Below are 27,321 nucleotides of genomic sequence, written 5' to 3' on the forward strand. Positions count from 1 at the left end.
CAGGCAATGTTCAGGTGTCTATTATCCTATATTCCCTGCCTGCTACCACAATGTATTATTAAAAGTTTTGAAATTTGCCAATCTGATAAATTTGTAGTTTGCATTGGTCTTGTGATGAGAAGAGATCATTTACCGTGCACGTGGAGAATGACTGGAAGGGGGCAAGAGTGAGACCTGCTGCAGTTAGCCCTGAGAGGTGGCTGGGGCCTAGCGGGGTGGAGAGGTGGCAGTGGAGACGGCCAGAAGGGGCAGAGGCACAGCATACTATGCAGGCAGAGCCCACAGGATCTGGCCACGGACTGGACGTGGAGGAGAGAGAAGCATCAGGGGCGACTGGTTTTTCAATGACATGGAAGGAGGGATTTGGGAAGTGACAGGAGACTGGGGGAAGCACAGGAACTCATTTTAAGAATGAACCCGAGAGGTGCCTGGGTGGCTCAGTCGGTTAAGCATCCGACTTCAGCTCAGGTCATGATCTCACGGTTTGTGGGTTCGAGCCCCACGTCCGGCTCTGTGCTGACAGCTCAGAGCCTGGGGCCTGTTTCGGATTCTGTGTCTCCCTCTCTCTCTGACCCTCCACTGCTCACGCTCTCTCTCTCTCTCAGAAATAAATAAAACATTAAAAAAAAAAAAAAAGAAAGAAAGGAATGAACCCGAGTTGCCTGTGAGGCTGTGCCAGCAGAGTGCCTGGAGGCATTTGGCTGTTATCTGGAAGCTTGGAGGGCTGGTGTAGGCTGGAGAAGACAGTCTTGACGGGTATTAGGCCTTCCCTCCATGGAGTGGAGGAAGGGTTTAGATCATTCACACCAAATCTCAATGTGACACTGCTTGATGAAATATACAATCTATAATGTGAGTTCCTTAACACCTGATTCAAGTACTTCCACAAAAGGAGGGGGGGCTAAGAACAGGAAGGATTCCTTTGAGAAAAGGAATATACATTATTTGGAAAGCTCTTACTAAAAATAAGCCATGTCTGGGGCGCCTGGGTGGCTTAGTCGGTTAAGCGTCCGACTTTCGCTTAGGTCATGATCTCGCGGTTCGAGGGTTCGAGCCCCGCGTCGGGCTCTGTGCTGACTGCCAGCTCAGAGCCTGGAGCCTGTTTCAGAGTCTGTATCTCCCTCTCTCTCTGACCCTCCCCTGCTCACGCTGTCTCTCTCTCTCCTAGAAATAAAAATATTAAAAAAAAAATAAGCCATGTCTCCATTTTCACATGTTTTAATCTTTTAAAAAAGCAAGACTTGCAGTAGCACATTTGGAAAATGCAAAAAAAGTATAAACAAAAATTCACAATTCCACTATTCAGAGATAATTGCTGTTATCTCTTTTTGGTGTTCCCTCTCTGACGTACATGAGTCTTTATCATAGATATAGTTATACATATAATTCTAGGCAGAGTCTTTAATTTAAACACTATAATGTGAATATTTATGTATCGGTATTCTTTAAAATATTATTTTATTTCAAAATTATTTTCAGAATATTTTATGTATTTTTAAAGTTAAAAATATATTTAAACTGTAACATGATAGTTTCCCATACAGGGGGATCTTTAGTTATTTAGTCACTATCACTGTGCATTGTAATAAAAATATTTTTTTTTCTGGATTGCACACAAAAGATGTCCTTTTCATTTTCATTTCTTTGTTGTGTACTGAGATGTCACATTTCAACATGCTTATTGGCTGTATATATTAATGTTATTTTTTCATGTTCTTAATAGTTTTTTAAAATTTTTTAATGTTTATTTATTTTTGAGACAGAGACAGAGCATGAGTGGGGGAGGCACAGAGAGAAAGTGAGACACAGAATCCAAAGCAGGCTCTAGGCTCTGAGCTGTCAGCACAGCACCTGATGCAGGGCTTGAACTCACGAACTGTGAGATCATGACCTGAGCTGAAGTTGGATGCTTAACCAACTGAGCCACTTGGGTGCCCCAATAGTTCTTAAAATCAGTGGTTAAAGCTGAGGGAAAATATCTACTCAATAATAGTTTTGTTTCCCTTTAAAAAAACAGCAGGTCTTGCACGAGTCATCATGATATTTGCTGTTATGTGAGTACTTTCACTGAGTACTTACTCCAACCTTGAACTTTATGTTTTATGAAGAAGAGTACCACTAATGTACCAAAAAGTATTTGCTATTTGCCTCAAATCAGTTTGTGGGGCAATGAAGCCCTATTCATCTAAGTTAACTTTTATTCTCTTATCAATACCACCTCATGGTAATTTCTCTCTGTCCCAGAATAAATCAGCTTGTCTTCAATATCTCAGTCTAATTAGAACTTAATTTTCTGATTTTTCCTGCCCTATTCTAACGTCTTTCGGCAGAAATATAGAAAAGAGATGAACTCGGGGCGCCTGGGTGGCTTAGTCGGTTAAGCATCCGACTTTCGCTTAGGTAATGATCTCGCGGTTCGTGGGTTCGAGCCCCGCGTCGGGCTCTGTGCTGACTGCCAGCTCAGAGCCTGGAGCCTGTTTCAGAGTCTGTGTCTCCCTCTCTCTCTGACCCTCCCCTGTTCATGCTGTCTCTCTCTATCCTAGAAATAAAATAAAAATATTTAAAAAAAAAAAAAGAAAGAAAAGAGATGACCTCATAGGCATGAGGCTGTGACTGAAGCACTGTTTATGGAACCAAAGGACTGGAAAAAACTTAAATGTCCATCATAGGAGACTGTCACACCCAAAAGACAGAATATAATGTGGCTGTTAAAAGGCACTGAGGAAGTTAGGAGGAATGAAACTCTGATCTATTAGGTAAAAAAGCAAGGTTTAGAATAAACTGACCTGTGTGAAAAATGGAGGCGCTGTAAGTAATACTATTGTTGCCATTTGTAAAAAAGGAGTTATATATAAATGTTTGTCTGTGCATAGAGCATAGAAGAATTTACAAGAAAGCATTGGCCTTCTGATGGGGACCTGGGGTCTGGGAACTGAAGTAGGAAGCTGACTTAATTTTCAATCAATTTTCTGTTGCATTGTTTGAATTCTGTACCGTGTGCATGCACTATCTTTTTAAAGTTTATTTATTTTTGAGGGAAAGAGAGAAACAGAGGGCAAGCAGGGGAGGGGCAGAGAGAGAGAAGGAGACACAGAATTCAGAGCAGGCTTCAGGCTCTGAGCTGTCAGCACAGAGCTTAACATGCGGCTGGAACCCACGAACTGTGAGATCATGACCTGAGCTGAAGTTGGCCGCTTAACCGACTGAGCCACCAAGACACCATTTAAAAATTAAAAAGTAAACACGGAAATGAAATTATTCATCTGAACCTATGGCAACCATGCCTTATGCCTCTTCTTTCCCTCCCCCACCTGCTGGAGATCTGCATAGATGCTTCTCTGTGCCTCGGACCTGCTTCCCCACCCTGATTACATGGTCCTGGTCAGCCTCCACTGTCATGAATTAATTATTCACTAATTGATGCTAACGTCTTTTAGAAATGTTACAAACCTCATGGGAAAGCTTCTGCTTGAACTCTGCACTACTGATAATCTTAATCTATTCTGTCCACTAACAAACTATATCATTCTGACTTTTGTTTATCATTCTTGCTTCCTATTCTTTCCTGTCATCCCAAATTTTTCTTGCCTACAGAAAACTGCACAGAATACAAGTCGCTATAATATAAGGTTTAGGATAAACAGTAGCTTGGATAAGATTTTTAAAAATAAAGTTGATACCATTTGAAGGAGTACAGGGTTGCCAGTAGATATGCCTTTTGGAATGCTGTGAGAATGTGGGAATGGTCTGTCAGTGACATCTTTTCATCCCTGCCAGCTCCCTTTGTCCTAACAGGTTCCATTGTAGAAGAGGAAGTGGCAGAAACAAATCTTAGTGGTGAATTTTCCACAACCTACTACTATTGGCATCTCATCACATAAGGTTAATCTGGAGCAGTATCTGTCCTATTACCAAACTACAGGAATATGAACCCTAGGTGTGTACGAGCTAGTAATTTATACTCAAAGTATTAATCTCCAGCCTTGGTTCTGTTGAGTCCAATGACACATTTTTAATTATTCTATTTCCTTTAAATCTAGAAGTTTATAAAACTTTCTTTGGTGGGGAATGTATATGATATTTCTCTCTTACCAACAGGGGAGAATGTAGCAAACTGTTAAGCCAAGGACCTTTCTTAAACGGGTTTCCAACACACTTATGAGATCAGTCATAATATTTATATATACTCAAGCACTTTGAAATCTCAAGCTGTTTTAACCAGCTGTCATTTTGGTGTCAAACTCCGGTCATTTTAATGTGAAACAAAGGTCAACAGTAGGTTTGTCTTATTCTTTTCCTATTAATGAAACACTTTATAGTTATTGGCCTCTGTTAAAGCCCCCAACAGCAAGTCCTTATTGCTGATTCCCATTATCTGGGTCACATGGGATTTTATGATTGTCCACAAATGAAATATATATAAATGAAGAAGCGTGGAAGTGTCAAATTAATATTTAAAGTAGTATCAACAACCAAAAATACAGACAATCAGTATGGCCTATACAAGTTTGGCATTGATTATTAAGAAACACTTATCTCTAAGACTGACATCCAGTATGTACATAATACAAACTCAATTCTCTTACCTAAAATAAGATGGCAAAGGTGATTCTTTCATTGCTCATTCCAGAAACTACACTGTAAAGTTCATTCCAAATTTTGCTAAATTGTTGGCCTTTGAAAAAGAGATCATTTATTTCTTTTTTTTAATTTTTAAAAATGTTTTATTTATTTCTGAGAAAGAGAGAGAGAGAGCATGAGCAGGGGAGGGTCAGAGAGAGAGGGAGATACAGAATCTGAAACAGGCTCCAGGTTCTGAGCTGGCTGTCAGCACAGAGCCCGACGTGGGGCTCGAACCCATGAACTGCGAGATCATGACCTGAGCTGAAGCCGGATGCTTAACTGACTGAGCCACCCAGGCGCCCCTAGATCATTTATTTCTAAAACTTATTCTCTCAGTTTATCGTGTAACCCAAAAACAATATATGTATTTTTGGCCATTATTTATTTCCAGGTTTTTTCTAGACTTTTTACTCTCACCTAATAAAATTTTTGCTAATCTGCATCAGGATAATGCATTGTATGGAATTACTTTACTACAAGAGTTAACCAACATATTGAAGAGTAAGTGCTTAGAATTATACAATCAACTCGTAACAAGTAAGGAAAAGGATTTGAAGGTATCCATTGGGTTCCCTGTAAGTAAAGTTTAGCCCTTTGGAGAGACACAGTCTTGTAATTTTTGTTTTTGTTGTCATTTTCACCTAGTTCATTCATCCACTTATTGCACTTAAATGTACTGTGTCAGTAATACATGAGCTAGGCTACTCTTAGTGCCTGCAAGTGGGTTTGAATGGTAACAATAACCTGACCTCTGAGAGCTTAATTTCACAAGAGAGAGTTAGACAGTACAGACATGATAAATACATAGTATAACTGCAGGTAGTGGTAAATTTTTTTTAGATGTTTTTATTTATTTCTAGGAGAGAGAGAGAGAGTGAGAGAGAGAGAGAGAGTGTGAGCAGGGGAGGGTCAGAGAGAGAGGGAGTGACAGACTCTGAAACAGGCTCCAGGCTCTGAGCTGGCAGTCAGCACAGAGCCCGATGAGGGGCTCGAACCCACGAACCGCGAGATCATGACCTAAGTGAAAGTCGGACGCTTAACCGACTAAGCCACCCAGGCGCCCCAGGTAGTGGTAAATTTTAATGCTAAAAAGAAGTAGAGTAACAGACTAGAGAACGACTAGGGGAGGCGTTATTTCATTTGTGGTGATAAAGACAGACCTCTCTGGGGAGATCCCACCCAAGCTCATACCTAATTTATCAGAAGAGGTCAGGATAGAGCTTTCCAGGGAAGATGTCAAGATAGAGTAGCATAAATGAGAGGCCTGGGCTTGTCATGCTCAAGGAGCAGGAAAAAAGCAATGAATGAGGGGTGAGAGGGAGGAGGTGAGGTCAGTGGGATGGGCAGGTCCCACAGGTGAGGCTTTGTGGCCATAGAAGGAGCTTCTATTCTGGTCTAATGGCAGCAGGAAACTACTATGGGAAGATCACACTGGTTGCTATGTAGAGACAAGATGCAGAGAGTATTGCAAAGAACAGTGACTCTGGAAAGTTAGAAGACTTTTGCAACAATCTAGGGCAGAGAGGACAGTGATTTCGATTGGAGTTTAGCACAAGGTATGGTAAGAAGTGGTCAATTCTTGGGGCGCCCGGGTGGCTCAGTTGGTTAAGAGTTGACTTTGGCTTGGGTCATAATTTCGTGGTTCTTGAGTTTGAGCTTCGTGTTACTGAGCCTGGAGCCTGCATAGTATTCTATGTCTCCCTCTCTCTCTGCCCGTCCCCTACTCATGCTCTGTCTGTCTCTCTCTCAAAAATAAATAAACATTAAAAAAAAATTAAAAAGAAGTGGTCAGCCCTGGAGGTAGCACTGATAGGGCTCTTTTGGAAACTTAAAGAGGATTAGTATTTTCTATATGCTGACTTTCATTAAGAAGAAAACAAGTAGCGGCTAACAAAAACCACCACTTACTTTTTCCTAAGTGCCACTTACTTTTTCCTAAATGTGAATAAACTGATTTCTCTAAAAGCACATTACTCATTGGCAAGATTTAATCACAGAATATTAGAATTGGAAAAGGTCACAGAGTAACATAATCCAATTATCTTGTTTTTGCTCTGGCTTGAATAGGCTAGAATCGGGGAAAGCATAGAATGTTGGCAATACCAACAGCGGCCATTAATGCTTCCTGCTGTATTTTCAAGAAAAATACTAATATACCAAAATAAAAAATCATTTTTTAGGTTGACAAAAAAAATTCATAATGGACAGGATTCCATTATAAAACATTTTCCCCTTGAGACATAATTTTATGAGCAGCCTCGACTTCTAAACTAGGAATGGGCTGACAATAGCAATGTCTTTCCTTCAATTTTGAATTGAATTTGGAGTCAATGAAATTGTCTCTAGATCAGATGTGGTTTATGAAAGAGAGGAGTCAGGGCTGATTCTATGGTTTTTGGCCTCAGCAACTAGAAAAATGGATTTGCCCAACTGAGGGGAGAAGACTCTTAAGAGACACAGGTTTGGAGAATGTGTGAGATTCAGTAAACTGGTTTTTAAGAAGGCAGGTCTGAGGCACTAATGAGGCATCTATGATAAAATGTTGGGTAGGCAGGTGAACACAGGTATTTACTAGCTGAAAAGGGAGGTTGTGGTTGGAAATATAAATATAATTTTCAATAGTATTTAAAACTGAGATTAAAGATAATTTTGAGGATGGGCTCTTAAAAGTTTTTGTGCCATAAATCCCTCTGAAAGTCTATTAAAACCCTCAGGCTCCTTCCCTGAATGATATTTTTTAAATGCATAAAATATCTTTTAAATATTTTTTGGTATATAAACGGTATAAAGAAAACCAATTATAATGAAACATAGCATCAGAATATTTGAAAAGTTATACTATGGTAACATTATCTTTTATTAATATACTGTATAATAAGAACTAACAATAAACAAACTACAGTAACTTTAAAGAAGTCATGTGGATTAATATTTCAAGATATCTGTAATAACTGTAAGGAGATGAAAACATCTGTGATTTTTAATTAGAGACAAAGTTGCAGATATGGCTAATATTATTATCAGTTTGGTTGTTTACGTTCATAATTGCAGGAAATGAAAAGTTTCATTTAGAGGTTAGTGAAAATAAGAAATGTCTGCAAGGTCACAGACAGCAGGTCTGTGGACTTCAGGTTAAGCATCTCTGACATAGGGGTGAGTGAAGCTAGAGAAGACAGGCTAACTTGGGACTCTCCACCATGAAGGGGCCGGAAGAAAAGAAGGACTAGCAAAGAAAATGGGGAGAAAAGAAGACAAGGTGGACAAAGGACTGAGTGATCAACTATAAGAAGGGCTGAGGACGGGGGCGCCTGGGTGGCTCAATCGGTTAAGCATCTGACTCTTGATCTCGTCTCAGGGCATGGTCTCACAGCCCTACACACACCTCTGCCCTGACAGTGCCAAGTTTGCTTGGGATTCTCTCTCTTCCTCTCTCTCTTCCCTCCCCTGCTTGCACTCACTCTCTCTCTCTCTCACAATAAATTAACACACTGAAGAAAAAGAAGTGCTGCTGATGGGTGAATAAGATGAAAGATGAGTCTGCACGACCTTGAGAAGAGCGGTTTCTGTTTGGAGTGGGGACAAGAGCGGACAACGGTGAACTTGAGAGTGAATGAGACCAGGTGGAAGTTCAACACCTGCACTAAAGTTTTGCCATGACATGAAGTTTTAAAATATGAACTAGTAGGGGCGCCTGGGTGGCTTAGTCGGTTAAGCGTCCGACTTTCACTTAGGTCATGATCTCGCGGTTCGAGGGTTCGAGCCCCGCGTCGGGCTCTGTGCTGACTGCCAGCTCAGAGCCTGGAGCCTGTTTCAGAGTCTGTCACTCCCTCTCTCTCTGACCCTCCCCTGCTCACGCTGTCTCTCTCTCTCTCTCTCTTAGAAATAAATAAAACATTAAAAAAATTTAAAAAAAAATAAAATAAAATATGAACTAGTAAGTAAAGGAAGGGGTCAAGGAAGTACTCTTGTTGTTGCTGTGCTTATGATGGGACATATTAAACATACTAATAGGCTGTGAAAGAGATCTAGGAGACAGGGGGAATTGATAATGCAAGAGAAAAGGGGACAATTCCCAGCCTGATGTCCTTGAACAGGTGAGAGGGATGGAATCTAGTGTCCAGGGGAAAGGGCTGTCTTCGCACAGAGCCTGAATAGCTTATGCTTAACTTAAAAAAAAAAAAAGTGGGAAAACAATTCATGATATGGGCTCCTGATCACGTTAAGTTTGAGGATATGATGGTGGGAGAACACGGACAGTTTTCTGTTGCTTCCATTTCCTCAGTGAAGTACCAAGCAGAGCCAGTAGCTGAGAGCGAGCGAAGAGGGGTACAGAGAGAAGGTAAGAAACAATGATGTAATCCTGCAGGTGAGTGAACAGATCAGAGAAACAGAACTGTTAGTCTCATGGGGTGGTGGTCATGAATGAAAAGGAAGCCTCTTGGGGCACCTGGGTGGCTCAGTGTGTTAGCATCAGACTTTGGCTCAGGTTATGATCTGACAGCTCATGAGTTCAAGCCCCATATGGGGCTCTCTGCTGTCAGCACAGTACCCGCTTCAGATCCTCTGTCTCCCTCTCTGCCCCTACCCCACTCTCTCTTTCTGTCAAAAATAAACATTTAAAAAATAATAAAAGAAAAGAAAGCCTTTCAGGATGGCTATGTTTTCCTTCAGCCAGGTTTGGCTCCTCAGATGCAGGCATATTTGACAATTGAAGTTTCATCAGAGTTAATACCAGTACACTCATCACAAAAAGGCCCTGAGTCAAAGATGTGGAGACATATGTGCCAAACACTGAAAACTCACCGGTACACTGGGAGCACTGAAGGTCAGTGCTAGGGACAAGTGCCTATGTCAGGGGAGTCTGTGCATCCAGGGCTCCTGTGGGGGACTCTGCCAGGGTGGCTGTGACCAGACAAGTTTCAGTTGTAAGGGGTAGCTGCCTGGGCCCAATGCCAGGGGCCCACCCAGTACCTCATGCAAGACAATGCATTCTAATGGGAACAACCACCATACCATATACACTTGCGTGATGGTGAAAATGCCTGGAAAATTACTCAAGTCGCGATCACCCCATTTTTATTAACAGATTAAATCAGTATGAAAAAGGAGACATATAAGTCAAGGAACTGTTCCTGTTTAAATATCCTTAATCCTATTCCTGCATTTGGCAAACAGCTTCAATGTTCGTGCTCCCTTTCATTATCAATTCTTTATTTACATGTCTGTTTCCATGTTGTTTTAGAATTTCAGTTCCTTGATAAGGAAGAAATATGTTTGTATTATATTTAGGCACACCCCATGTTTCCTAGAGTGTTCTTCATCTCAGGGACATTAGTCACTAGTATTTCCAGTTTTACAAAAGGTAAATTGAATTTCTGTATGAAACACCTTCCTCTCAGTCACTGAATTAGATTTTATTAATTAACATTCCTAATATACCCATAACATAGCTACTTCATCCATCTGGGCAAATATTAAGTCACATTTACCATTTGAACAATGAAAGTAACAGTTTACAATATATATTCAAATATAGGCTTTAATGGGTATGTTGAAGAAATAATGCAGATACTTTATCACACAATACACATCTATAGTCAAAAAATAAAGGATGGAGAGGTTGGTCATTAACTGGGAAGTGGGAGGGTAGGGAGGGTACCGCTAAATGAAATCAGAAAAACAAAAAGCCAATACAAATGTAAGTTTTACATATATACACATATACAAGTATGTATAGTACAAGACACTATACCTTGTTGTATGCATCTTAAATGAAACTCTAGAAAGGTTGGAAAAGCCCTGACAAATAGCAACAAAATTTCAGCATTAAGCCTACTGCTAAAGGGCAATTCAAAATCTATTAAAGTAATTTAAAAATATATATAGTTTTCAAATATTCTCCTTCAGACTGGGTTGAAAGACATTTTTGGGGACAAGTGGGAAACAAAAACATACTGAATACTAGTTGATGATATTAACAATTCTCTAAGAGGCAAAAAATTATGCTGTTGTGGTTACGTAGGAGAATGTCCCAATTACCAGGAGATGCATGCTGAAGTATTTAGAGCTGAAGTGTCTTATTGTCTACAACTCAAAGTTTCAAAGGGGCTCAGGAAAAAAAAAAGTGTGTGTGTTTGTGTAGAGAGAAAGAGACAAAGAGAGACAGAAAAAAAGAAAAAGACAGAAAATGTGGGAAAATGTTAATTAGTGAGTGTCCGTGAATGGCATAAGGATGTTCATTTTACTACTCTTTCAATTTTTCTATAGATCTGCAAAATTTCAAAATAAAAAGTTGTGGAAAAATATTCCACAGAAATATATGAGACATACCTAAAACATGTTAAATGATGGCTTTTACAGAATGAATAACAAATTTTTAAAAAGAAAACATTATGAATTTTATATAAACAACTCAGAGCACCTGGGTGGCTCAGTTGGTCAAGCATCTGACTTCAGCTCAGGTCATGAAGTCAGATGCTCATGTTTCATGAGTTTGAGCCCCGCATCGGGCTCTGTGCTGACAGCTCAGTGCCTGCTTGGATTCTCTATCTCCCTCTCTGTCTCCCTGCCCCCCCAAATAAACATTTAAAAAACCCCTCAAAGTAAAAATGATTAAATGATACAACCACTTTCTATGCATCAAAAGTGTACTAAACCGTGCCACATAACATTTCCATCGTCCTGTGGTCACACACTGAATAGTCCTTGAGCAGCCACACCTTCCGCTAGTCATATGTCCCATGAACCCATGGTCTCTAATCTGAATCGAACCTCAGTGTTGCTTGGAAAACCGTCACTGACTTTCATCAGTCCCCAGTTTCTCCAGTTCTCCAAAAGGGGCATTTCCGATTTTTACCACCTTCACCTGTTCTGTCACGCATAGCAGATGGGCTTATTTCCAACTTCAAAGGAAACAGAAATTCAGATGGAAGCCCTTTAGCTGCATGGTACCAAACTTAACAAACTCTGCACTTGCTCTGTGTTAGATGCTGCCATTTGGCTGATCTAACTGCCACTCCCAATTCCCCGTGTCCCTTAACTTCTTCAACCAGGAAGATAAGAAAGCTTTCTCAGCCTCCCCCACAATGCTGGCCAATGAGACATAAGCAGAAGTCTCCCAGAAACCTCTGGCAACACTTCCTGATTAAAGGACCAGGTACAGCCAATATCACCTCTGCCCCCTCTTGTCCTGCCTTGATCACAGCCTAAGGGGAAAAGGCCAAGACGAATAAGGTGACGTCAAGCCGTCAGTGCTGACACCATTGACACAGAAACCATGCCCATGTGCGCGTCTCAAATTGATTCTCACGTGAGAAAACATAAACCTCTGCTTCAATGAAGCACTACTAGCAGCTGGGGTTCTGTTACCTGAATGGAAAGCATTCCTAAGTGACAATGGGCCTGTTCTTCTGCCTCTTTTAAAGAGAGACCCCTTATCCAGTACTGTGCATCCCATCGTCTCTTCCACCTTCCCAGAGATCTCTCTCTATTGACTGCACCCCCCTTCAACCATTCTCTCTCCACTAATTGTTCCAAATCATCAGTGTTTAACACATTCAAGCCTCTCCATATTAGAGTGTCCCCCAGCCTCCCATCTTCATCTAGCAACTGCCTTATCTTTACCCTCCCTTTCACTAACATTCTTCTTAAAAAAGCTGTCTACACTCGCTATCTCCCACTTCCTTCTTTCCTACTCACCCCTCAACTCGGGACATCTGGATTCATCCCCAGCTGCTTGACTGTAAGTGTTTGTGCCAAGGTCACCAACAGCACCCTCAGTGCAAAATCCAATGGGAATTTTTCAGTTTTTATCTTATTTGACCTCCATGTAGCATTTGACACCATGACCATTCAAGCCTTTTGGAAATACTTTCTTTCCTTGAATTGTTAAAAGCATTCCGTCCTGGTTTTTATTGCCTCTTCTGGCAGATCCCTGTAAGCCTATTTTAAAAGATACTCATTTGTAAATCCCCTGCATGTCGACATGTATATATATGTATACATATATATATACACTCTGTATATATATATATATATATGACATGTATATATATGTATATATATATATATACTCTGTATATAAATGTATATATATATGACATGTATATATATATACTCTGATGCCTTCTCAGTATCTCATGGCAGCCTAGATGTCTTGAAAAGTCCCACAGACCCCCCCCCCCCAAACCTGCTTCTTGCCCCATGGTCCTCCTCTATGAGTGGCACCACCATCTACCCAGGATCCAAGCCAGAATGATCCTTCACGTTCTTCTCTCCCTTGTTTCTCAAATCCAGTTAAACAGTAAGTCCTGGAAATTCAGCCCAACCAAAGTCCATGATCCACCCATTCTGCTTAGTCTTGCTAATCTTACCCCATGTTAGGCCTCTCCTGGCATCAGTTTCCTAACCCCTCTCCCTACGCTGACCCCATGTCTGTGCTGCAGCTGAACGGAACTTCTTTTAGTTTTTCCAAAACTCCCAACCTCTCTTTCACCTCAGGGCTTTCACGCGTGCTATTTCCTCAGACTAGAATATTTTTCACAAGGCTAAGTATCATTCCTAGGAATCTTTTGATTCTCAGTTTAAGTTGCCACTGCTCTGATATGCTTAGACTGGGGTGGGGGCTCCTGCTGTATGTTTCCACAACATCCTATACTCCTCACTATCATTGTTTTTGTGTTTTTTTAATAAATGTTTTATTTATTTTTGAGAGACAGAGAGAAACGGAGCGCAAGCAAGGGAAGGGGAGAGAGAGAGGGACACAGTATCCAAAGCAAGCTCCAGGCTCTGAGCTGTCAGCACAGAGCCCGATGCGGGGCTTGAACGCACAAACTGTTGAGATCATGTCCTGAGCTAAAGTCGGACACTTAACCGACTGAGTCACCTAGGTGCCTCTGTTTTTGTTTATTTTAAGCTTATTTATTTATTTTGAGAGAGAGAGCTCACATGAGCATGAGAAGAGCAGAGAGAGAGAGAGAGAGAGAGCGTGCGACAGAGAGAGAGAGAGAGAGAGAGCGTGCGACAGAGAGAGAGAGAGAGAGAGGGAGAGAGAGAGAGAGAGAGAGAGAGAATCCCAAGTAGGCTCTGCACTGTCAGCACCGAGTCCAATTCAGGCCTCGAACTCACAAACCCTGAGATCGAGACCTGAGCCAAAACCAAGAGTTGGATGCTTGACTGAATGAGCCACCCAGGTGCCTCAACCTCTCTCTGTCGTTGTTTTTTTCTGCTCCATGAGAACACAAACTTCTCAATTAGATTGTAATGCCAAGATTTTGATTTTGATTTACACCAAGACAACATTTCTTTTATAGCATTGGTATTCATCAAAAATTGTGGGTTAAATCCCTGGAATGTTAAAGATTGCCATTTAGTTTTAAGGGCCATCTACCTTATAATGCAAGAAGTGATCCTATGTCATCATGAAGTATACACATTGGTTACTGCCTATTACAATAAAAATTTCAAGAAAGAAATAAACAGCATATATAAACCACTGCCTAAATCTATACAGATTGCCCATAATGAAAAGGGTACAAAATGCATTCAAAAATGCTTTCATATGACATTAAAGTATACAATCTAATTAAATGAAATCTAATCAATTCAATTAATCATCAGAGAAGCAGAGGCCAACCAGACTAAAAATTTAAAAGTAAGACCCTTATGCAACAGTGTTACAAGTAAACTCAGAATTAACAATGTGACATTATTGAAACATCCGGATTATTGCCAGGATTTACTGCAATTACTTTTATCTACTTAATATGCATGTGCTTCAGATTATAAAACCAAGTTCATTTGTTTGATGAACCAAAACACAGACTGACTGCAACTTTTCACACTTTTTCAACAATCTAATTGTCAACATTCTATAATTTAATATGCAAAATACAGTACAGATAAATTTTAGAGAGAGCTAACTATTCCTTGAGTCTAAGAAGAAAATAGACTTTTTTTTTCTTTTCTACAAGCAAGCTATGTTCAGAAAATACAAGACCAAAGAACCATACTATCACCTTTATTGCTAAAGGCAAAATACATTTCGGTACAATAATGTGACTTTTCAAAAGAAAAGGCTGTCTATGTACCAACATAGGCAACATCCAAGAAAAAAAGATAAAGGCCAAAAGTTGAAGAAAAAAACATCCATTTTCTCTTTTACCTATGATGTTTTGATCATTAAGATCATTTGATCTTAAAATACAAATATCAATTGTATTCGGCTTGGGAATATGATTTGGGTCAAATGGCTGGCAAAACTGTTCTCCATGTGAACTTCAACTTCTATATTCATCTGTTTGAGGATTCAGATCTTTCCCTAAAACCATGATCTTGTTTGTTTACAGTTAGGACTCCATGTGCCTGTATTGCTGTTATCCCTACCATTAAATTTTAAGCTCCCTGAACACAGGAGCTGAGTCATATGTGGTATTAGTATGGGGCTTAACAGCCCCATACAACATGCAGATTCACAAAATAACTGAAGTTTATTTCATTTGAAGTATCTGAAATGAAAACAAATGAAGAAATCCCATGTCACATATTGTGGCACACTAGCTCTTAGCATCTGTCCTGGTCACATTGGGTGCCAGACTGCCTCAGGTCAAATTCTCTGGTGGCCATACCTGTGTGACATGTCTTCTCTGGTTAAAGACTCCACTCCTCTGGCCACAGGAGTCGGCACAGAAACTAAGCCTGGCTAATTAAAAAGGCCTTCTGGACCTAAAATCTGATTCTGGGAGAAGAGTTCTTTTCCTTTATGACTTCAGAATAGTTTGGATACAAGCCTTGGCCACTTCTCCAGCTTCCCAAAGAAACTGGTCTTCAGAAAACAACACACAGACACAGAGAGGGGGGCAAGCAAGAGGTCCAATGAGACAGACAGCCCTAAAGCTAACTACACCCTTACCCTTCCCACAATTAGGTTACAAGAGCCAATACCATGGACTCACCTTCACTAGTGCATGTCAGAGTTCAGTCACTAGAAGCCAGAGTTCTAACTAGTGCAGGGACAGATTTGTATTACCGTAAGGATTCTTGGATTTCATGGCGTCCAAAATCCCCACATTAAGTATTAGGAAGATGGATTAGTAGAGAGGTTAAATACCTTGCCTGAATTCTCACAATGAATTTGTAAAGAAGCAGGAAACTGGCAGCCTGCAGGTTGGCTCCCTCTCCCTCATTCCGACACCAACATTCCCTAGTCTCTTTGCACTTGAGTGCAGGCAGGTGGCCTAAGTTCCTGGCAAGCTGAGGCATCTAGCCAGGACTTGGATGAGAAATGAGCAATGAGAGGCGGCCACTGCATGCCAGGAGCATGTCTCTTATGGAGAGCACAGTGGTGTGGCCAAGCGGTTCCTCTGACACAATTAAGTAGACTCTGCCACATAGTACTCTACCTGCCTGGAGCACTACAGGCTCCTAGTACTACTGTTTTTCTTCTTTCTTTTTAACCTAAGTATTGCTCATATAACATATTAAATTAGTTTCAAGTGTCCAGCATAGTGATTCAACAATCATATACATTATGAAATGCTCACCATGATAAGAATATTACAATGTTATTGACTATATTCCTTTCCTATGCTGTAGTTTTCATTCATGTAACTTACTTGTTTTATAACTGTAAATGTGTTATCTCTTCATCCCCTCACCCATTATCATCCCTCACCCCTTCCCCTTTGGCAACAACCACCAGTTTGTTCTCTATATTTATAAGTCTGTTTCTCTCTTTTGTTGTTTCTTCATTTGTTTGTTTGTTTTGCTCCCAGATATAAGTGAAATCATATGGTATTAGTTTCCGTCTGGCTTATTTCACTTAGCATTATACCCTCTAGGCCCACCCATGTGTCATGAATGGCAAGATTCCATTCTTTTTTATGGCTGAGTATTATTCCATTGTGGATATACCACATCTTTTCTATCCATTCATGAATCATTTGAAACCACTGCTTTTTTGCTTGATTATTTTATTTTGTTTGTTAGTTTTTGACTGAAAACCAAAACTGGTTCTGTGGCTCTCCCAAGATTCTGGGAGCTACTAGTATCCTTCAATAAATCTCTTTCCACTTAAACTAGCTAGAATTCTGTTTGAGACCAAGAACCTTGACCTAAGTAGAATTTGGTACCTTGAAATGGGGTGCTGCAGTCTCAAATGTGGCACTGGGCTGCTGAAGGTAGGCTTTGAGCAGTGAAGCCACAGATACTGAAAACAGAAAACTGGAAACTCTTAATCAGCATGACATAAAATTTCGTTGACCTGTCCCATGTTGTACCTTGGAAAAATAGACGATAGCGTGCATTACTTTCCATTAGAAGAGGAAAACAAATGGATGTAGAATGAGGACATTTAAAAGGGGTCACCAAAATTCTTAAACTCCTTCCCAAAGTTCATACCACTTTGAAATGGTTTTCAGCTGCCTCCAAAACTATAAGGACAGTGACTTAAACATGGTGGTGGTGGTGGGGGAGGGGGGTATTTTCCTAACACTTGAAGATTAATGGATGCTGAAGGGAGAGTCAGTCTACGTAGTTTACACATTCAAAATCGCAATGCCAAACGATCAACAAAAAAGTAAAATGATGAGCTATATGCTAAGAAGAGACAGGAGTAGGTCACATACTATAGAAATAGGTCATAGAGATCACTTTGCATTTTGCTCATGTACATTGCTTTGCAGTTTAAAATTTCTCTCTCATGTATTTTCTCTTTCTCTCGATCCCCTTTCCTTCCCCTCCCTTTCTCCCCCTGTCTGTCTTTTATAACCCAAAGCCCTATGGGTTATCTAGGCAGACAGTATTCATTATTCTCAGAGAAGATGAGAGCCTGGCTTTGAAAATTTTTGTAATTTCTTCAACATTAAAAATCAAGCAGCAGACTCTGTATTAGTTGGAAGTGAGGCAGATCCAGGTTTCATGAAGCCTGAAACTATTACAATTTGCAGAAACTTTAAGAAAAATAATTAAAATACAAAATCAGATAGGAAATGAGAAAAAAGATCACAACCAATTATAATTTTTTTATAAGTTGACAAATACCATTATCACAGAATCTAGCAAAGCAGTATTAACATTTTAATGAATTAACTGCCTGACATCTTCTTCCATATCTTTCCCTACAACTCTGGGTTGCATAGTCTGATAGTGTCTTCAAATGCAAATACTTTTTTAAAATACACTTTTCTATAAAAACAGTAAGAGGATTTACAGTCATTTCTTTGGCATAACAGGTTGAAATGTATTTTTTATCATGGGTAGTTTTGAAAAAGTATTTAGCTCCACTGCTAATTTATCATGTGTAAGTTTAGGTTTGAGACGAAGTTTCTTTCATACGTGAACTATAAGATTTCAGGACATTTCAAATTTCTTGTGCAAGTTGATCTTAAATACTTTATGACAACCTTCAATAAGCTTATTACTGATGATTCATTGTAGTGAGCTGAGTTTCATGCTGTTTTGTGGATGTCAATATCTGTGGTCAAATCACTAAGTCTTTGTCTAAGGTGTTCATATAAGTTATTACTCTTAATTAGGTTCAATTTATCCTTTTCTATTTGAAATATATCTCAATGAATGACTTTGTGATGAGGTCTGAAAATGTGTTACAATATACTTCTCGATAGAGAAATATCTATTGATATTTTCATATACAAATATACGAAAAATAATTTTATTTTGGAGTGTTATTATAACCAAATATGCTTCATTGTTGATTATATTCCTGACAGGAGAGAACTTCTAGTTTTGATTCGGTGACAAGGAGAACCAGAACACTTGCTTACATGGCTAAATGGATGTTATGTTTAATAAGCTTTTACATGCCTAATGATTGGAAGAATTTTCTACATATGGATTGGTTCTGACTGCACATCTTTCAAATTGTTTCTCCAGCACTACCCACATACTTCTTGTGCTAGGGACTAAAGATCATTCACACAGCAGCCAAACGTCTAGCCCTACTTTCAATATCCTTAAATTATCTGAGGTAGAGATATTCCTCCACCAAACCACCAAGAAGGCTAACAATACCACACACAGAACAGCCTGGGAGGCACATAAGTATACCTGGAAAAGTCTAGCAAAAGGGCAGTTAAGGTGGAAAGAGTAAAAGTCTTGCAGATAAAATATCTTATTATCAAATTTACAAACACATCTCACTATGTGAGCACAATAGTAGTCCTTTGGAAGGGGCCCAGATAAGTGAAGGGCCTTGAAGGTTAAGCTTTAATTAGCCTTATGGTGAATATGCCGTTTTATATTTCATAACCATTTATGGAATGCCATTTCCATAACAGGTTTCTTGTTTTAATTTTTTCCAGCTTTATTGAAATAGAACTGACGTATAACATTGTATAAATTTAAGGTGGATAATATGATGATTGGATATATGTATATATTGTGAAGTGTTTACCACAATAACGTTAGTTAGCACATCTTTCATTTCACATAATTACCATTTCGTTGTGGTGGTGGTGGTGAAAATATTAAGCCTCTGCCCTCATAGCCACTTTGGAGTCTACAATACAGGATTGTTAACTACAGTCACCATGTTGTACATTAGCTCCTGGAACTTATTCATACCATAACTGAAAGTTTGAGCCCTTTGACCAACATCGCTCCACTTCCCCCACACCTCAGCCCCTGAAAATTGTCATTTCAATCTGTTTCTAAAGCGTTTTTAGATTTCATATATAAGTAAAATCATTTAGTATTTGTCATTCTCAATCTGAATTACTTCACTAATAATGCCCTCAAGGTCCATTCATGATGTCGTAAAGGACAGGATTTGTTTCTTTTTTTTTGGCTGAATAATACTCCTTTGTGTACATATATCACTTTTTCTTTATCTATTCATCTACTGATGGACACTTAGATGGTTCCCATGTTATGGCTATTGTAAATAATCCTGCAATGAACATGGGGGTGCATATATCTCTTTGAGATAGGGATTTCATTTTAGAATATATACCTAGAAGCGGGATTGCTGGATCATATGGTAGTTCTAGTTTTAATTTGTTGAAGAACCTCCATACTGTTTTCTAGAGTGGATGCAACAATATACATTCCCACCAAGAGTGCGCAAGGATTTCTTTTTCTCTGTATCATTTGTTATCTTTTTGTATCATTGGGTATCTTTTTGATAATAATACCCATTCTAACAGGTGTGGGATAATACCTCATTGTGTTTTTAATTTGTATTTTTCTGATGTTAGTGATATTAAGCCCCTTTTCCTATATTTATTGGCCATTTATATGTCATCTTTGGAAAAATGTCTGTTCAAGTCCTCTGCCCATTTTTTAATTGAACTGTTTTTTTTATTGAGTTGTACAAGTTCCTTATATATTTTGAATATTATCCTCTTATCAGATATATGGCTCGCAAATACCTTCCCCCATTCCATAGATTGACTTCCCATGTTGTTGATCATTTCTTTTCCTGGGCAGAAGCATTTAATCTTAATGAAGTCCCACTTACTGATTTTTGCTGTTTTAATTTTAAAATGTAAGTCTTGCATAGTCAAAATTCATTCCCCCCTCCATATTTTTAAACATTGGTAGAGAAAAAGAAGTGGAAATAGAACCGAACTTTTCCCCATGACACTAACATTTCTAGAAAATTTTACTTCTCTACTTGAGAGCCAAAAGGGGTCCTTATTTTCTCTCATTTTACCCACTTCGCCTCTCCAAACCCCAATTTCTTCATATGTGAAATGCAGGAATTCAAAGCCTTTCAAATGTAATGTTCCAATGAATGAATGAGCTCATTGGATTAGCAAAACTGAAGCCTTAGAGTGGTTCTGTGGTCACAGCAGGTCCATTTCGTTTGTGAGTAGAGAGCAAAAGGGAGGGAGGAAAGAAATCCTGTGTGCCTGGAGGAGACAAGGCACAGGACACCCTGAGACCTGTTTAGAAGGTACTAAGATAAAAGAGACCGTTCTGGGGAAATGAGATCCTGATGTGGGGGAAATGCAACACAGACTGCTTTGTTTGGGACTATAACCTAAATCCATCATTTGCATATACATAATGGACAAACATGTATGGCCACACTTAATGTCAAGATGTTTTAAAGATTTTGATAAACTTGAAATGAGTATTATGAGAAAGGGTATATATACAACAAATGTTTAAAGGTATTCAAATGCTCAAAGGCAAAAGGGCTATGAATATGCTTGACCCTCGGCATACACTGCCGAATCCAGAAGGGTCAACTAATGATTACAATTGATGCCAGTGATAAGAAAGTAAAGGGTTCTTATAGCTATAACTGTAAAAATATGCATATTCACCCATTCCAGACCCTGTTTGTGCAATTTCTCTTGAAACAATGTCTAATGCCTTCCTCTATTTTTGATGTCCTGAAAGTCAGAGGACTACTCCTTGGGGACCCTATTAACAAAGAGTAGAAATTACCAGATGCCCTAACACAAAATATGACACAAGCCTATATTTGCATACCATGAAAGAAGATCTATTTCTGGGCCATGTAATTATCTCTGATTTGCCTGATCACTATAAAGAGTTTATTATTATAGGTTTTCCCAATTAAGCCATGCTCGTCCACAAAAATAAACACTTTATTAAATGATAACAGTCTTAGTCCTCTATAAATTATTAATAATTAATTTTATCTTAGGAATATAACTTAACACATGGTAATGATAGCTTGAAAAATTGCTAAAATTGTATATGTAAAATGCCTTTGCTTTTTTTTTCCATTTTCCCTGTCTTTTATTTAATTGATGCCTATTACTTTCTTCATAGGACAGATGATTTTAAATGATATGTGTATCATTGCGACAGCTCAATTTCTCTTCAAGAATTTCTACATCATACATGATCTATAGCCATTGGACAGTTTATTATAGAATGAGTCAGTTATCCTAGTTTGAAACAGAGTTATAATACATAATTACATAAATAAACAATGTCTTACTTGAGACTTTTAAGGATTTAGCAGTCACCTTCTCTGAAAGGTGTGGTCATTTGGAAGGTCACTAGAAAGGAGTGGAAGTCTGAGGTCTAGTTCTGCATGTTATTCTAAAGACCTGCTCATCCTTCATTAAGTCCGTCCATTTCCCCATAACTTAATTTGCCTTTTTAGTCAAATGAAGATCATATCAGCTTCCTAACTACTTCACTGAGCTACTATGATGAAACAAGATGGCATCAGATGTGAAACATTTCTTCAAGGACAAATATGAGACATAATTATTTTAATGACCAATAATTAAAGTAAAATTCTACTTTTCCCATTATGTTCACTATCAATTTCTCAGTCTAAAACCAACTTAATGAATCTGTTTGACAATTTAATTATGTGACTAAATTGAGCTTCATGGATACATCCTGAAAAATACACACATGTGCTTTTTTCAAGCAACCTTTAATACAAAGCACCTTCCCAACAACAGATTAAAAGTTGGCTTTCATATGGTAGCTACGCTTGTGGTGAGCATAGCATCGTGTATAGAGAAGCTGAATCACTATGTTGCACACTGGAAACTAATATAACATTGTGTGTCTCCATACTCAAAAAAAGAGTAATAAAAACCAATAAATTAATTTAAAAAAATTTTAAGTTGGCTTTCGCAATAACCTTTCATTTTAAGTTCTACATTCATGAATTCTAATCAGTGAATTAAATATGGCAGTTAAACCACCTAGCCAGTCACAGAGCACATATTTCTAGATAGAGTGAAATGACTACACTCTGACACCTGATTCCTGTTTCTGGGCTTTATCAAGAATCTGCAGTTTCTCATATAATTCTAAATAGTCCCTAAGTTTAAATCCTGACCTTACCACATGCTAGTCTACAAAATAAGACACAGCAGTTCCTGGCATTTGGGGGGTGGAGGTGGAGGGCTTTATAAAATGAAATGAATAACAGACTGCAAAAATTATGAAACCAAGAATTCTCCAAAACTTTTGTCAAAATAAAATATTTGGCCAATATCTTCTTGAGCTTTCTATTTTGTATAAAAGAGAAAATTCCTAAACAGAAAAGAGGGTCAATAAAGATTGTAACACAGACAATTGATTGAGCCATCCTATTTTAACATATCTGGGATTATAAGGAACAATATTATTTTTCTTTTTAAAAATTTAATAAATTATCTTTTTATGTTATCCAAGCCTTAATAATTCAGTTACAGAGGTTTTAGAGCTTTTTCATTGATTCTACACGAAAATGAAACTCTTGAGGGTTAAAAGTGCAGAAGCTAGAACTGGACGGCAATGAGTTCAAAATCTGGCCTTGCCCCTCATTGGCTGTTTGACCTCAGACAAATTATTCAACCTCACTGAGTCTCAGTTTCCTCGTTTATAAAATAGAAATACCAACAGATCTACCTAAAATGTTATTGTGAGGGCTAAACGAAAATACAAGTAGGGGCACCTGGGTGGCTCAGTGGGTTAAGCATCAGACTCTTGATTTCGGGGCAGGTCATGACTTCATGGTCATGAGATCGAGCCCCGTGCTCAGTGTGGAGCCTGCTTGAGATGATCTTTCCCTCTCTCTCTGCTCCTCCCTCACTCATGCTCACTAGATCTCTCTCAAAATAAATAAATACACTTAGAAAAGAATAAAAAAATAAAAGTAGAGCACTTGGAATAGTGTCTGGCACACACTACCCTCTCAATTAGTGTTATTACAACACCGTAATTGTTGTTTCTTATATACTTTCCCGTGTTTTATTAACACTTACTAAGTGACAGTAGTCACTACACACCAAAATATCTACAAATAATCCAAAATAATAATACGATCAAACCTTTGTGAATAAGACTGTCAGAGTTAAAAAGACCTAAAAAATCATTCAAAAGGGTTAAACTTCTAAATAGAAAGTTTATATAAGACATAACTATAATAATGTTGCTTGGAATAAATATATGGATAGGGAAAGAAAGTTCCTAGGCAAGGTCAAGCTAATTATCCATAATTCAATGAGACATTGATTATACTTCATTTTGTTTAATTTGGCCATTTACATTAAAAAAAATAATCTTGGTGCCTGGGTGGCTCAGTAGGTTAAGCATCTAACTTTGGCTCAGGTCATGATCTCATGGTTTGTAGGTTCGAGCCCTGCATCTGGTGAGCTTGAACCCTGCCTCTCTCTTTGTCTCTCTGTCTCTCTCTCTTTCCCTTCCTCTTTCTCTCTGCCTCTCCCTCACTTATACTCCCCCCCTCAAAAAAAAAAAATCTCAAAGTGCCTTGAATTAGATTAATGAAACTGATTTTTAATGGGTGGTCACAATAGATTTTGACATACTTTATATGCTGAATTTTTTCAGTGTAAGCAAAAAACAATTCTGAATCTTTGATTCCTTTTCTAGGGAATAGCTAGAATTTTTCCAGCAAGAATGGAAGAAATATTATTTGTTTTTACTGCTAAAGAACAGAATATACTAACTAGCTAGACGTTAAAAATTTAAATATTCATAGCTACCTAAAAAACTTTTTAAGAAAACCATGTATGTGGTACCCAAGAGCCTAACCATGACCATTAATGGTGGGTATAACGAGAAAGGAAAGGAATAAAGTTTTGCCATAGGCACATAGAAAATTCAAATTGAATTAACAAGCTTGTTATAGAATGATCAATTAAAAAATATACACTATAAAACAGAAGTAACCCAAAACTCACAGCCCATTAAAAGTTAGCTAGGTTGGTCTTTATAATAAATGCTTTCATACGTAAGTGATTAAGAATATTCCAAACCAATTCTTTTATACTGGAAAAAGGAATCTTGCATTTTACTTTACTCCACTTAAATTTGTTTTAGCTTATGTTCCATATGTTCCTTCAGAACCTAAAATTTGAAGATGAACCTCACTATAATTTTCCACACTGGTGTCTTCAAACATGAGTTCTGCAGCAAAGGATATGATAAAAATAAGTGAGCGAGATTAAGAGGTTCAAACTTCCAGCTGTAAATAAATAAGTCATGGAGATGAAAAGTACATCATAAGGAACAGAAGCAATGATATTGTAATAATGCTGTGCTATGACTACGCTTACGGTGGTGAACACTGAGTAACCTATAGAATTGTTGGATCACTGTGATATACACCTAAAACTAATATAATATTGTCAACTATACTTCAGTCATTATAAATAAATAAATATATAAATAAATAAAGTGAAAACAAATATTACCTGATTCCAGCCAAATACTGTTTCCTGTGGAACGGTCTGGTTCCTGCTAGCTCACTGGCTCCACAATTAAAAATAGAGAGGTTGGCAAGTGCTCAAGGATCAAATGAGACTTTTTTTCTCTCTTAAAATCAGAATCATTAAAAGATAAGGAAAAAAAAAAGATAAGGAAAAGAAAACATATTCATGAATTTACAGTGGATCAATTCCAACATTTGCCTAGCTTTCATTCTTGATCAAGGTTGGATGTCAACAATCACAGGTAAATGACTAGGGCAATCTCTCGGGCATTTAAGGCTATCAAATCACTCCTGAATATAGCTTTTAGCTTCAAACCACAACATTTGATATGTTAATAGCCTCAGTGTCTTTATTTTCTAAACAGTCTGATATTGAAGATTTCCTCTTTGATAACAATAATTACGTGTGCAAGTACATTTTTTAAAAGTTTATTTATTTACTTTGAGAGAAAGAGAGAGCACACACATGAGCTCAAGCAGGGGAGGGACAGAGAAGGAGAGACAGAATCCCAAGTGCAGAGCCTGATGCTGGGCAAAAACACATGAACCCATGAGATTATGACGTAAGCTGAGATCAAGAGTCAGACACTTAACCGACTGTGCCACTCAGGCACCCCGTGTGTACAAGTACTTCTGACATTTCTTAGAGATTTGAGTTTTAGGGCTTGGTTGTTTCTGAAAGTTTTGTTATTAATTTGGTGTACTGAACATATGATCAAAGAATGTGGTCTAAAAAATTTCTACTTTCTGAAAGAGATTAAGGTAGCTTTAAGGATGCTTGAAAACATGCTACATACTTGTCTTGTGTGGGGGAGAATGTTCTATCTGTAGCTATTCAACTTTTGTATTATCCTAATATTCTGTGTTCTTTTTAATCATTTATTTAATAATAAATAATAAATAGAAATAAATAATCATTATTATTTAACTCAATGAATATGAAGATCTGTTAAAATCTTCCACAGCAATTATATTTCTCTTTCTTTCTCTTTAAGTGTCTAATAGGTCTCACTTAAATGTCTTAATGCTGTGTTATTTAGCACATGAAAGTACATGACCACATCATGTTTATTATGAATGATACATTCTATGCCATTTGAATCCTACCTTATGAAAATGTCAATATCATTTCCCTCTATTTTTTCCCTTCTCATTGTCTCCTACCTTCTCCTGTCCTTCTTTTTCTTATTCCTTTTTACTCTGATTCTTCCAACTTTCTTGCATTGTTTGGTTTCAATGTGCATCACAGCACTTAGTTGAAATTTGATTTTAATCTATTCTAAGAGACTTTATCTCTTAATTGAGCAGTTTACAGCATTTACATTTATTTGCCCAACTATGATTTTGACTTAACTTTTAAAATCGTGTTCTACGCTTCGTGTTTTAATGTTTGCTTTATTTTCTGATTTTTCAAAGAGTCATTTATTCATTCAACAATATTTACTGAATAATATGTGCCAGATACTGTGACATATAACTGTGTTTTCATGCCTTTTATCTTACTTAGGTGCCTAAGAAGGCACTCATCATTCAGGTTGCCTTGTTCAAATATCACTTAATAAAACCTTTCTTGGGGCACCTGAGTGGCTCAGTCAGTTAAGCATCCAGCTCTTGGCTCTTGACTTCAGTCAGGTCAAAATCTCACAGTTCCTGAGGTCAAGGCCTGTGTTGTGCTCTGCGCGTGCAGTGAGGAGCCTGCCTGGGATTCTCTCTCTCTCTGCCTCTCCTCGACTCGTGTGCTCTGTCTCTCTCTCAAAATAAATAAATAAACTTAAATAAAATAATTTTTTTATGTTTTATTTATTTTTGAGAGAGAGGGAGACAGCATGGGCAGGAGAGGGTCAGGAGAGAGGGAGACACAGAATACGAAGACAGGCGCCAGGCCCTGAGCTAGCTATCAGCACAGAGCCTGACGCGGGGCTCGAACCCCCAAACTGTGAGATCATGACCTCAGCCACCCAGGTTCCCCAAGAAAGCAGTATTTAAGTACACTATGATGGGGTGCCTGAGTGGCTTAGTCAGTTAAGTGTCAGACTTCAGATCAGGTCATGATCTCATGGTTCGTGGGTTCAAGCCTTCCATGGGGCTCTGTGCTGTCAGCTCAGAGCCTGGAACCTGCTTCAGATTCTTTGTCTCTCTATCTTCCTCTGCCGCTCCTCTGCTCTCACTCTGTCTCTCAAAAATAAATAAAAACATTTAAAAAGTTAAAAATAAATAAATAAATACACTATGATACATGCACATAATGGAATGCTATGGAGCACTTTTGAAATAATGTAAGAAAGTAAATAATAAGAAAAAGGTGAAAAGTAAAATTATTTAATCATGATGAAATGCTCCTAATGCTATATTTAAAAAAGAGGCAAAAATGGTATACAATATAATCTAAATATATATTTAAATTTGCATGTGACTGCCACCTTTCTTTATGTTACTTTGAATTACATTTCTGTCACTTGCAATAAAAATGCTAACCAGTACACATGTAGATTACTAATAAAAAACTTATGTTTTATTTA

The 27,321-nt window shown here is 38.3% G+C and overlaps 1 long non-coding RNA gene across 2 annotated transcripts in view; it reads right to left on the minus strand.

Moving 5' to 3' along the window:
• LOC120221624 overlaps positions 1–27,321 on the minus strand; it is an 83,852-nt gene that overhangs the window by 29,417 nt on the left and 27,114 nt on the right. The window contains exons 5-6 of one of the 2 annotated variants that reach the window (XR_005525845.1): positions 24,786–24,906; positions 16,752–16,898 (exon numbers count right to left, since the gene is read on the minus strand). This is a non-coding gene — a long non-coding RNA (uncharacterized LOC120221624). The remainder of the gene's footprint in view (positions 1–16,751; positions 16,899–24,785; positions 24,907–27,321) is intronic. The other variant, XR_005525846.1, reaches the window with a different exon arrangement.

Source organism: Hyaena hyaena, unplaced genomic scaffold (genome assembly GCF_003009895.1).
Source record: "Hyaena hyaena isolate Hyena2069 unplaced genomic scaffold, ASM300989v1 scaffold_795, whole genome shotgun sequence".
In the NCBI taxonomy this organism is placed as follows: Eukaryota; Metazoa; Chordata; class Mammalia; order Carnivora; family Hyaenidae; genus Hyaena; species Hyaena hyaena.